We start from the raw sequence: 12,641 nt of genomic DNA on the forward strand, positions 1-12,641 counted from the left end.
CCTGGTTGCAACCCCCCTTTCCTGCTCATTAGGACTAAGATAATTAGGGCTGTGGAGATCTGGCCACTCTGGCATTCCAAAAGATAAACGTCCAGAATGTCCTATCTCAGATATCTAATTGGCACCTTCTATTTCTAAATTCCAGACTCTGTCTCTAGTGACTACCCCTTCACTCCCAGTTCAGAGTTTATGGTTCTCTCCCCCCACCCTGTCAGAACCAGATTAATGGTCCATTTCTGGAAATTCCCATGCTCTGTGTTCAGATTCCACCCCTTGCCTTTGTGTCTCCCCTGATTACTCAAAGCCCTATATAAATCACTGGAATCTCACATTTGATGCTGATGCTGAATTCTTTGAGACTTCAGTCTTGGGACCAAAATGGATCCTTTGGCCACAGAAAATCTCTCCCTCTCAGAAATCCAAATAAAATATTAAACTTTCTAATCTCTATTTTGCTTCAGTTTCTCCAGTATTATATTTTGGAGGCTCCAGCGAGATGAGAGTGAGATTAGAGACCTTTGGGTCTCTGCCTGGAACTGTGGGGCGACTGAGATCTGGACCTTTTGTTGGAGGGGCTAGCCCTGGTTTGTTCCAGAATTCCCATGAAGGACAGCAAGGCTCGTCATGGACACCTCTATTTTGGCCACAGGAGAGTAAGTCTGGGTATCTTGGGCACAATCTGGTCTGCTTACTTGTTCTGTCTGTTTTGCTAATATCTGGATTCTCAGAAAAGTAAGATGCCAACGGGCATTAATTTCTGGGAAAGGGTATCAACAGGATACTAGATGATACCATCTGTTTTTAGTATCTTTTAAGATACATCTTAATCCGAATATATTTGGACAATAAAGCTAGCTGGGTGCTCTGGCACCATCTTGTTCTGGATCTGAGTGTCTTTGGGCACTATCTGGTTCTCTGGGCATTCTTTGTTAATGTGAAGGCAGAGAAATGCACCAAACTGGAACCTGGAAGCTGATTTTTAAAAAAGGCTCCATTTGGATTTCTGAGGAAAAAGGCTCTATCTGAAAACTTCCCTCGGGGAGGTTTCCAAGAACACTCCTGTTGTGCCACAGTTCTCTTTTGATGTCCTGAACTAGTTTCTCTAATTGTCCTATTTAGTTACTCTGCCTCAGGTTATAACCTTTCCCTCTTAATGTTTAATAGGATAAAGGTTTTATCTTTAGGCTACAATCATTCCTTCTTAATGTTTGACAGGATAAAGGTCTATCCATTTTAGATGTCATTAGAATATCAGTAACCTCTTCAGTACCTCCTTCCATTGTGTCATCCTAGGTTCCTCCCCCTTATTAGGTTATGCCCATTCAGGTACCTTCCCCATTATGTCATTGTTCTTGTTGTTCTATAAAAATCTTGCTGTCCTAATACTCAGGGCTGGATTCTTTGAGATGATAGTCTCATTCAGCCCTGGGACCAACCATGGATCCAGTTGATCCCAGTGTATCTCTCCATTTAATAAACTATTAAATTGTTCTCTAATCTGTCTTGCTCAGTTTCTCCGGCATTACGTTTTGGAGCTCCTCACCAAGATAACAGAAAATGAGAACAGGACTAGGGGTTAAAGACATTTCAAGTCTCCACTTTGGACCTGATTTTCTTTTCCTCCAGAGGCTCCAGGAAGAGAGCAGTTCACCAGCTGGGGCCACACCCGACAGTGGATACTTTCGATTCGGCCAGGGGAGAGTAAGACACAATCTTAGCACCTGGATTCTCAGAATAATAGAATGCTGACAGAATGATGGACATTGGATTCTGAGAAGGTTATTATTCAGGACACTGGATAATGCCCTCTGGTTTTGTGTCTCCTAGATCTGTTTTTGTCTGTCTGTTTTGGCTTTGGTTTTTGATTAGTGTCGAGCTGGATGCAGTTGTCACTACTGGGTGTTCTTTTAAGACACCATTTGGCTTTGGTTTTGATTAGTGTTGAACTGGACACTACCTGAGTGTCTCCTAAGATACATCTGTTTGTGCCATTTGGAACAACTCTGGGCATTCCAGAGTATAAATCTGAGTGTTTTTTGTTTTTTTTTTTTTTTTTTTGTTTGGTTTTTTTTTAAGACTACATCTGGCAAAACAACAACCACCACCCACCGCCACCGTTTGGATTATGGGAGAGGGGGGCAGACTGGAGCTTGACTGCTGGATAGTCTTAGGTGTGCTCTGTGTTCTGTGTAATTTTTTTGTCTGTGTCCCTGGTCTGTGTTTGACTGCTAGACAGTCTGTGTGTTCTGTGTGATTTGTTTGTCTGTTTTGTTAATTTTGTGAGCTCTGTTAAATTTAAGAACAATGATCAAATTTGGGAATTGGTTATTTCAATGCTGAACTCCAGCTGGAAAAAACGTTTGATTAAGAATTTTAAAAATGATTCTAAATCTGGGAAATAAATTTTACTGTTGCCTATGCAGGCTAGAATTAGTTATCTTTACGTATAAGATCTTAAAAGAACAATAGCTTGTTAAAGAAGTTATGTTAACTTGCTTGAAAGGGATCGTGTGCCTCTAATTAGGTAAAGTATGTAGCAAAAAGGATTTGACTTTTCTTGAAGACTTCAAGTCTGGCCAAGTTGAAGCTTAGGAGAAGTCCATTGGTAATAATGGCCACATGGGGCCAGAGGAAGAGAAAGGAAAAACTATGCTGTTTCATTATTTGAAATATGATAGGAAAAGCAGTTTTATATTATTGGGAATTTAAAGCTGTATTTTGGTTCAGAGTTTGATATCTATATTATAACATTGTAAATTATGCTTTAAATCCAGCTCTGCTGGACATGTGGGTTTTAATGGAATCTTTCCCACCCATCCCCCTGCACTGATTTCTGCTACTTTAAATGTTGGGTGGGGTAGGGATCCTTTGTCTTCAAAGGTAAAGATTTAAACTCAAACCCCACTTACTTTAGCTATTGGAGCATCTAGTTAGCCTGGAATGTAGTTTAGTTAGACTTCCTTCCCCCCCCTGTCTCTTTGGAGGTGGAGTGGGGGGAAGGGCAGCCACATGCAATCCTATCATTCCCCCCTCCCTCTAAACTGTTCCAGACATTTTTTTTCCCCAAGTTGTAGCTACCTGGTTCTTGGCTAAAAGCAACAAACTGATTTGTATAAATATAAGGTTATGGTAAATATTTGTTTAGGATTTGTTATTGGAGGTAAAATTTCTTGGGTTTGTAGTTAATGTCACTGCATTTTTTTCACCTCCTCTAACTGATTTCTATAATCGGAGCAATGGTCAATAAGAAATTGTTAATGCAATTCAATGTCATACCTTACTGTTTCCAATCTGATTATCTGTAATCATTATATCCCAAATACTTGACTAAATAAATATTTAGTCTGGTCATCTATTGGTTACTAGATATTGTCTGGATATTCAAATTTTTTTTTTAAGGTTTATTACTAATGAGAGACTACATCTTGTAGCAGTCCTTGTGGACCAGTCTTTCTATCTGACTGTTCTAATCTTTCTTTGTTAGATTTGTTTTTGTTTCTAGATTTGGTCAAATTACAGATATATTGACTTGCTTCTGGGACCTAGATCAAGCTTTGATTGTCAGCACGCCATACTACCTCCCTGGACTGAGCATCTCTGCCCATCTTCAGCAGGAGGAAGCAGCTTTTTTAGAAAACCATTGCCCCTTTTCCTGATGTAATTTGGACTGATATGGGGGAGTGGGACAAGTGGTTGAATTGTTAGAATTTTAACTATATTACTGTGTGTTTAAGATGGAAATTGTTAAACTTGTACAACTATTGCTGTTATGTTAGAGGGATTTTTAGTCTGTTATGTATATGCATATATATATATATATATATATGATTTATATGTGGGATGGTTATTTGATAATTCCTTTCCATGAGGGGAAACAAAAGGGAGGGGATGAAGAAATAGGAAATTGCGGAAAATACAGAAACTGTATTTTCTTAGGCACTTCTGCCCTACCCCCTATCTTACTAGTTCAGATTTAATTGGAAGTCCTTTAAACAGTCCTTTTCATTTTTTACTCCATAAATTTACTGGACTATGATTTGCTGGTGATGCTTTAACTTTGAAATCCCTTATTCTGTGGGAATTGCCCTGGCAGACTCAGTTTTTGGGATTATTTTTTAGAAACAACCAGAAATCGGATATTTGTCCTGGGACTGGTAGTCTCTCTGATCTGTTTCTCCACTCCTGTTACCCCAAATCCTTAATTAGTATTTCAGCATACGTAAAAGGACCTTGTAGTTGATATGGAGCCTCTAAAAGTTTGGGGTTTGCCTGTCTTGGTCTAACTATGCATAATCTGCTCAGAAATCTGATCCTTCCTGCAGCCCTGTTTGTTCCTCTGGGTAGAGACAGGTGGAGCTCTACTCCAAGCCTCACCCTTCTCCCCTGGAGTGGGTTGCCCCTCTGAATAGGCAGCACAACTGTCTTGAGCCCTGCTGCTCTGTAAGGAGAGGCCGAGTCATGCACAAATGACCACAGCTGTCCACAACTCCCCAACTGCAGAGGATCTGACATGATTGTAATAAGGAACTTTGTGTATTGCTGATTAACTTTGAGGTTATCAGGGAGAGACCTGACCTTGCCATAAGTCCTTGCATTGTTCTAGCTTTATTTTGATTTTTATTTGGCCTATTTACTTCACATAGGGTTGGTCAAAATTATGGTGCTATGATCTTCTAGAGGAAAGTAATTCAAAGATTTGAATAGTTAGAAGAGAGAGAGAGTGTAGAATGTTGTACCACAGTTCCCTTTTGATGTCTTGACCTAGTTTCTCCAATTATCCTATTTAGTTACTCTGCTTCAGATTATAACCTTTCCCTTTTAATGTTTGATAGGATAAAGGTTTTATATCTTTAGGCTATAATCATTCCTTCTTTTTTTTTTTTTTTTTTTTAATTTAATAGCCTTTTATTTACAGGATATATGCATGGGTAACTTTACAGCATTAACAATTGCAACCTCTTGTTCCAATTTTTCACCTCTTACCCCCCCACCCCCTCCCCTAGATGGCAGGATGACCAGTAGATGTTAAATATATTAAAATATAAATTAGATACACAATAAGTATACATGACCAAAACGTTATTTTGCTGTACAAAAAGAATCAGACTCTGAAATATTGTACAATTAGCTTGTGAAGGAAATCAAAAATGCAGGTGTGCATAAATATAGGGATTGGGAATTCAATGTAATGGTTTTTAGTCATCTCCCAGAGTTCTTTTTCTGGGCATAGCTAGTTCAGTTCATTACTGCTCCATTAGAAATGATTTGGTTGATCTCGTTGCTGAGGATGGCCTGGTCCATCAGAACTGGTCATCATATAGTATTGTTGTTGAAGTATATAATGATCTCCTGGTCCTGCTCATTTCACTCAGCATCAGTTCGTGCAAGTCTCTCCAGGCCTTTCTGAAATCATCCTGTTGGTCATTTCTTACAGAACAGTAATATTCCATAATATTCATATACCACAATTTATTCAGCCATTCTCCAACTGATGGACATCCATTCAGTTTCCAGTTTTTAGCCACTACAAAAAGGGCTGCCACAAACATTCGTGCACATACAGGTCCCTTTCCCTTCTTTATAATCTCTTTGGGATATAAGCCCAGTAGTAACACTGCTGGATCAAAGGGTATGCACAGTTTGATAACTTTTTGAGCATAGTTCCAAATTGCTCTCCAGAATGGTTGGATCCATTCACAACTCCACCAACACAGTTTTCCCGCATCCCCTCCAACAATCATTATTTTTTCCTGTCATCTTAGCCAATCTGACAGGTGTGTAGTGGTATCTTAGAGTTGTCTTAATTTGCATTTCTCTGATTAATAATGACTTGGAGCATCTTTTCATATGACTAGAAATAGTTTCAATTTCTTCATCTGAGAATTGTCTGTTCATATCTTTTGACCATTTTTCAATTGGAGAATGGCTTGATTTTTTTTATAAATTAGAGTTAATTCTCTATATATTTTGGAAATGAGGCCTTTATCTCAGAACCTTTGACTGTAAAAATATTTTCCCAGTTTATTGCTTCCCTTCTAATCTTGTCTGCATTAGTTTTGTTTGTACAAAAACTTTTCAGTTTGGTATAATCGAAATTTTCTATTTTGTGATCAGTAATGATCTCTAGTTCTGCTTTGGTCATAAAGACCTTCCCCTTCCACAGGTCTTAATGTTTGAGGTCTATCCATTTTAGATGTCAGTAGAATATCAATAACCTCTCCAGGACCTCCCTCCATTGTGTCATCCTAGGTGCCTCCCCCCATTAGGTTATCCCCATCAAGGTGTACTTCCCCCATTATGTTCTCTTTATCCTATAAAAATCTTGCTGTCCCAATACTCGGTGCTGGATTCTTTGAGATGATAGTCTCGTTCAGCCCTGGGAACCATGGATCCATTTGGTCCCAGTAAATCTCTCCATTTAATAAACTATTAAATTGTTCTCTAAATCTGTTTTGCTCAGTTTCTGACATTACTCATAGTTTGTATGTGTTAAATGTCTTGTAAATGTAATAAGTCTGTGGCTTATTTGTCTTTGTTGATTAAGGAGCTCTGTTAAAGTTTTAAGAACTGTGATTGGGAAGCTTGGCAATTGGTCAAAAGGGACAGAAAAGGTTTGGCTGTCCTGTCAGAAAAGCAGTTTTTCAAAGCCTGCTAGTAGGAGCAAAGGGAAGAGAACAATAAAGCCTTACATGATTCAAATTCAAGGTTTGTCTGGGCTGGAGAGATTAGAGAGAACAAAAGTTGATGCTGAACTCAGAGGAGAAAACATTTCATTACAGGGTCCTCAAATTACGGCCAGATGAACAGCTGAGGACATTTAACCCCCTCACCCAGGGCTATGAAGTTTCTTTATTTTAAAGGCCCACAAAATGAAATTTTTGTTTTTACTATAGTTCGACCCTCCAACAGTCTGAAGGACAGTGAACTGGCCCCCTATTTAAGAAGTTTGAGTATCCCTGGATTAGGAATTTTAGGAAACTTAAGTGGGAAAGAAAAATACCATATTCTTTTGGACATTTTAAAGTGGTACTGATTCTGAAACTGTGGGAGATAATTTTACTGTTGCCTGTGCATGCTAGATTTATTCTGAGTATAAGATCTTAAGAATTTGTTTGAATATTGAAACCTTTGCTACTGAAGAGAATCTATAATTTAGTAGGGTTATTTCTAGAAGTTTAATAGGTAGTTTTTTTAAAAGAACCTTTTAGATTGTTTTATATGGAATTATGATATTTTGTATGAGTTTAAGATGACTCAATAATCAATTAAAAGTTATGCCCATTATTTAAAGGGTCTCTGAGAATTTTTTTTCCTTTGAGCTTTTGAAAATGTTTGTTATGGATGATATGCAATTTGGGATTTCTCTGTATTGGTATTTTAAAGCAAAATGACTTGTATAATGTTCACTTATGAAACATCTACTTAGATAGGAAAAATAAGTTGTGAACTTACTGGGACAAATTTCTTACTGTTATCAATATAAGGTCATGGTAAATAGCTGTTTGGGATTTATTATTGGAGATAAAATTTCTTGGGCTTGTAGCTAATATTATTTGGGAGTCTGAAAATGATTGGAACAATTACCTTGAGTAAAACTGAATTGTGTGCTGAAGGATCAGTTTTGACTGCTTATATTACATTAGTCATGTCCCTGCATTTTTTTCTTCCTGTGACTGATCAGAGCAAATGGTCAACAGAAATTATTAATGCAATTCAATTATGTCATACCTTGTTCTTTCCAATCTGATTATATGTAATAATTATATTCTAAATATTTAGATGACCAGGCTAAATACTCATTTGTCTGTTACTGTATATTTGTGTTTATGGATATTTAGGTTTTTTAAAAGTTTCTGAATGAGAGGACAGCACAGTGGTCTGTGAAATCAACTGCTGTTTTGTTTATTGGGACTTATAGCTGATGAGTTTGCCTGTCCTTAGAGGTAAACTTGTATCCTCACATAGGAAGCTGCTTGCCAGTCTACATTGGCACTTCCACATTTTGTAGCAGTCCTCGTGAGCCAGCCTTTCTATTTCAGACTGTTCTAACCTTTATTTGTTAATTTGTTTTTTTTTTTGTTCTAGATTTTGATCAAATTATAGCTACATTGACCTGCTTCTGGGACCTGAATCAGTCCATTTGGATGCTTTGTTTTCAGCATGCCACGCCCATTCCCTCCTTCCACTAGAGTCAACTTTCTGCCCATTATCAGCAGGAAGCAGCTTTGATTGAGACCATAGCCCCTGCTCCTAATGTACTTTGGACTTTGATATGGGAGAACTGCAAAGTGGTTGATGAATGACTGTTAAATCCTGGCTGGGTCATTTATTACTGTGTGTTTGATTTTCGATGGAAATTGCTAAAATTTTATATGTTTATAATATGTATCTGCATTATGTACTTGGTTACTATATGTTCCCTTCAGAACATGTAATTGTTTGAGGGATCTTTAGAAAACCCCTATTGTACTAGTCTATATATAGGAACTTTAATTCACTCTCAGGACTTATACATGGGATAGTTTCTTGAAAATTTATTTATTCCTCCTTGGATGATTCCTGCAATTAAAAAAAAAAAAAAAAAATGGAGGAGGAGAATCAGGGAAAGCTGGCTGATTTTTTTCCCAAAAGTACTTGAAAGTAATCCCTAATTTCCTATTCACTTTGCCTCAGGCACTTCTGCCCACTCCACCCCCTCACCCCCCCAGCCCCCCATCCCACCAGTTCAGATTGAATTGAAAGCCCTCTATCAGTACTTTTTGGTTTTTACTCCTTGTTGGGTTTACTTATTTAAACCCTCACTGAGCTGTGATAGCTTATGCTTTACCTTTGAAACAACTTATTCTGTTGGAATTGCCCTGGCAGACTCAGTTTTGAGGACTATTTTCTGATTTTCTGTGTGTGTGTGGGTTTTTTTTTTTTTTTTTTTTTTTTTTTTTTTATAAAAGAAACGACCAGAAATCCGGCACCTTGGGACTTGGCAGTCTCCAGTCCTGTAACCCCAGTTCCTTAATTAGCATCTCGGTATTCTCAAAGGATGTTGCAGTTTGGTATAAGGCCTCTAAAAGTTTAGGGTTTGCCTGCCTTGATGGTCTAACTGTGCATACTCTAACTCTGCTCAAATCTGGATCCTTTCTGTATTCTACTAGCAGCTGCTGTCTGTTCTGGGTGGGGACAGGTGGAGCTACTGCAGGCCTCACCTTTCCTCCCCCACCCTTGGAGTTTCTGACACATGGGGTGCCCCACCTAGGATGGATCAGCATTACTGTCTTGAGCCCTGCTATTCCCACTATAAGCAGAGGCTGAGTTAAGTGCACAAATGAGGGAGAGTTCACTGAGTTAGGTGATCTTCAGTCTCAAACTGAATTCTCTGGCTGAGATGCTCTAGAACTGCAGTATGCTAGCAATAGGGAGCCTTTGTACTGCTGTCAACTCTGGGGTTATCGGGGAGAGACTTGTCCTTGCTATAAATATTTGCATTTTTCTAGTTTTATTTTGACCTATCTACTTCAGTTAGGGTTGATCAAAATTATGTTGTTAAGACCTTCTAGGTATCTGGTGGAAGGTGATTCAATGACTTGAATATTCAGAAGAATGTGTGGAATGTTCTGCCTCAGTTTCCCCTGGTTGCAACCCCCTTTCCTGTTCATTAGGATTGTGGAAATGTGAGCTATAGAGATCTGACCACAAAGGACATCTGGAGTTTTATCTTCTGGAATGCCAATCTCAGATACCTAATTGGCATCTTCTATCTCTAAATTCCAGGCTTTGTCTCTAGTGACTACCCCCTTCACTCAGTTTATTAGAATTTATGGTCCTCGCGATGGTCCGTTTCTGGAAATTCCCATGCTCCACCCCTTGCCTTTGGCTCTGAGCAATCACTGGAAACTCACATTTGATGGTGAATGCTTTGAGACCTCAGCCTTGGGACCAAAATGGATCCTTTGGTCACAGAAAATCTCTTCCTCTCAGAAATCCAAATAAAATATTAGTCTAATTTCTCTTGCCTCGGTTTCTCCAGAATTACAAACTGATGTATATAGAAAGGTTAGTGAGAAATATAAGGCATATGAATGAGAAGAACATAGACTGAAAGGGATTAGAGTTTGAGAACTTTTGGGAAATGGAAAAGCAGTGTGCTACCACTGGGGAAAAAAAATTAAATGAAAAATGACACTTCTGTGGGCCTAGAACTGGCCAATTTGAGTCTGCAGAAATGATTATTACAGAACTGTTTAAAAATTTTTAGCAGATTCTGGGATTTTTGAGAAGTTTTAATTTACTTGGCCCTATCAGATAAATTCAGTTAGTCTATTGTGTTTTGAAGTAGGCCTAATATACATTATTAAAAGCCTTCTGAGGGAAACTTAAGGAAAAAACAATAAAAAACTGCTCCCTCTGGGTTTTCCAAGCTTTTCAGATTTGTGAAATCTATCTTGGCTAGGGAGGTGTTCCTGGTTGACCTGAATTCTTCTGGGGTTTGCACTGGTTCCCCAATGTCTTTGACATGGGTCCCATCCCCAAAATTTTGGCATAGAGAGTGAAACAGTCACTGGGCCACAGATTTGTAGTCCAACACCTAGGTCCAAATTTCTGACCCTCTTCCTCCAGGGTCTTAGAGTGTTGTGAGGACCGTGTATTTTTAAATCAGCAGGAGTCCGGAGTTCAGGTTAGGGGAAAATCGTCAGTCTTTATTCTCAGTGAAGAAGGATCAGAAGTGGAAGAGAATAGGTGATAGCAATATGTGCAGCTGAGTCAAGAAGCTAGCTAGATCACCAGCCACACGACCAGCAGCAAGGAGAATGGAACCCAGGCCCAATCTCTCCCAGCTTCTCTTCCTGTTCCTCTCTCTGCCTCCACCCACCAAAATCGTCATTTCCTGTACAACACATCAGGACTTGCACGGAGAGTGGGCAGGGACCATTCTTTATCCAGTCATGTATATTAAGAGTATAGCCCAATTACTATTTAGCCTCACGTACTTGGGACCTCAGTGCATCAACTCAAACCTCAGCCCATTACATCTCCCGCTTTCTTTTATTTTAGAATACAGGTGGTCATGCCATCCCTGACTCCTCAGGGAGGTCAGAGTCCCCAAGGGGAGGTGATCACAGCCTCCTTAACTTCTCAGGAAAGGCGGTAAAAGCACTAAAAAGGAGATGATCACGCCCTCCCTGACATCTCAGAAAGGGAGATTAAAAGCACCAAAGGAAAGTGGGGGTTGCTAGCGGGTTTCTGGGCTGAAGGGTCTTATTATGCACAAACCCATCAGCATGGGAGGTATTACACAAACACATAGCAATAACGCAGAGGCTATTAGGGATGACTCTCCCCACAGTCAGTGCAGGCTCTGTGGTGTAACAAACATGAATTGTACACGCATATAGCGGAATAGCAAACAATATAAATCAACATGGTGTTGGAAAAGATCACCAGAAGTCCTAGAAGGAGGGTATGTAAACAACAGTCACACATACACCTTCTTCAGCAGCCAAGAGATAGTCCAAAACCAATCTATTGTCCATTGCTTCACATGTCAGGGGAATCCAATGACCCCCTGAGTTTTTGAAGTCCTGCAAAAGTCTTTTTATGTGTTAGGGAATCCAATGATTCTAGCAGATTTTGAAGTCCTGTAACAGTCTTATCATTTCTCAGAGAATCCAATGATTCCCGAGGGTTTTCGAGTCCTATGTCTAAGAGAATATGATTCCCGAGGTTTTCAAGTCCTATGTCTCAGAGAATCCAATGATTCCTGAGGGTTTTCAAGTCCAACAATCTTTGATGTCCATGAGTCAAATGCCATAACTGCCACGCTCTTTCAATGGTGAGCACAATCAGCAACAGAACCACCCGATATTTCTTGGGTCTTCTTTGTTTCAAGGGTCTGCTCAGTCTCTCTGCGATGGACAATGCAAATATGGCTCGTTGGCACCCATCTGATTCCTTCTCCACCTGTAGAGATACAAGCAAACCCTCTCCCAAAGCAGTTAGCCTATCTGGTCCTTTCCATTTACCACTTTCTGGGTCTCTCCACATCACCTGGCGATTACCTAAAGATAGTGGAGCTGCTCGCACTGGACACTGACCTTCTGGTGGGTTATAAAACCTGTCTGCTGGAGCCAGTGCATCTTTGTCAAAAAATCAAGAAGTTAATAGTATAAAGGGCTCGATTTAGAAGTTCTCTAGGGTTACCTGTGGCTCCCCCTTTCTTTTGTTTTTGGAGGAGCATCTTAATATCTGTTTCTCCTCTCCACTATTGCCTGTCCTTGAGGATTGAAAGGTATGCCCGTGGTGTGCAAAATCTTATACTGTGCACAAAAGTGTGCAAAATGTTTCAAAGTATAAGCAGGACCATTATCTGTTTTTATTGCTTGTGGAACACCCATAATGGCAAATGCTTGTATGAGGAATTCAGTGACCATACGGCTGTCTCTTTGCTGCTGGCATTGCAAAAGTGAATCCGAAAAGGTGTCTCCACAATGTGGATGAAAGACAGACGACCAAAAGATTTATAATGGGTCACATCCATTTGCCAGATTTCATTGGGTCTCAAAACACAAGGGTTCTTCCCTGGAGGCAGTGTAGGACCGTGGAAAGGAAGGCAAGCCGTACAGGCTTTTACTATGCTCCTGGCTTCCTCT

General features: G+C 39.5%; 1 long non-coding RNA gene across 1 annotated transcript; it reads left to right on the forward strand.

The window, feature by feature from the left end:
• Positions 1 to 431: 431 nt before the first annotated feature.
• On the forward strand, positions 432 to 8,584 carry LOC116420555. The gene is made up of 4 exons (XR_004230915.1): positions 432 to 653; positions 1,627 to 1,778; positions 2,077 to 2,171; positions 8,086 to 8,584. It is a non-coding gene; the product is annotated as an uncharacterized LOC116420555 (long non-coding RNA).
• Positions 8,585 to 12,641: the final 4,057 nt, after the last annotated feature.

This window comes from Sarcophilus harrisii, chromosome 1 (genome assembly GCF_902635505.1).
Source record: "Sarcophilus harrisii chromosome 1, mSarHar1.11, whole genome shotgun sequence".
Lineage (NCBI taxonomy): Eukaryota > Metazoa > Chordata > Mammalia > Dasyuromorphia > Dasyuridae > Sarcophilus > Sarcophilus harrisii.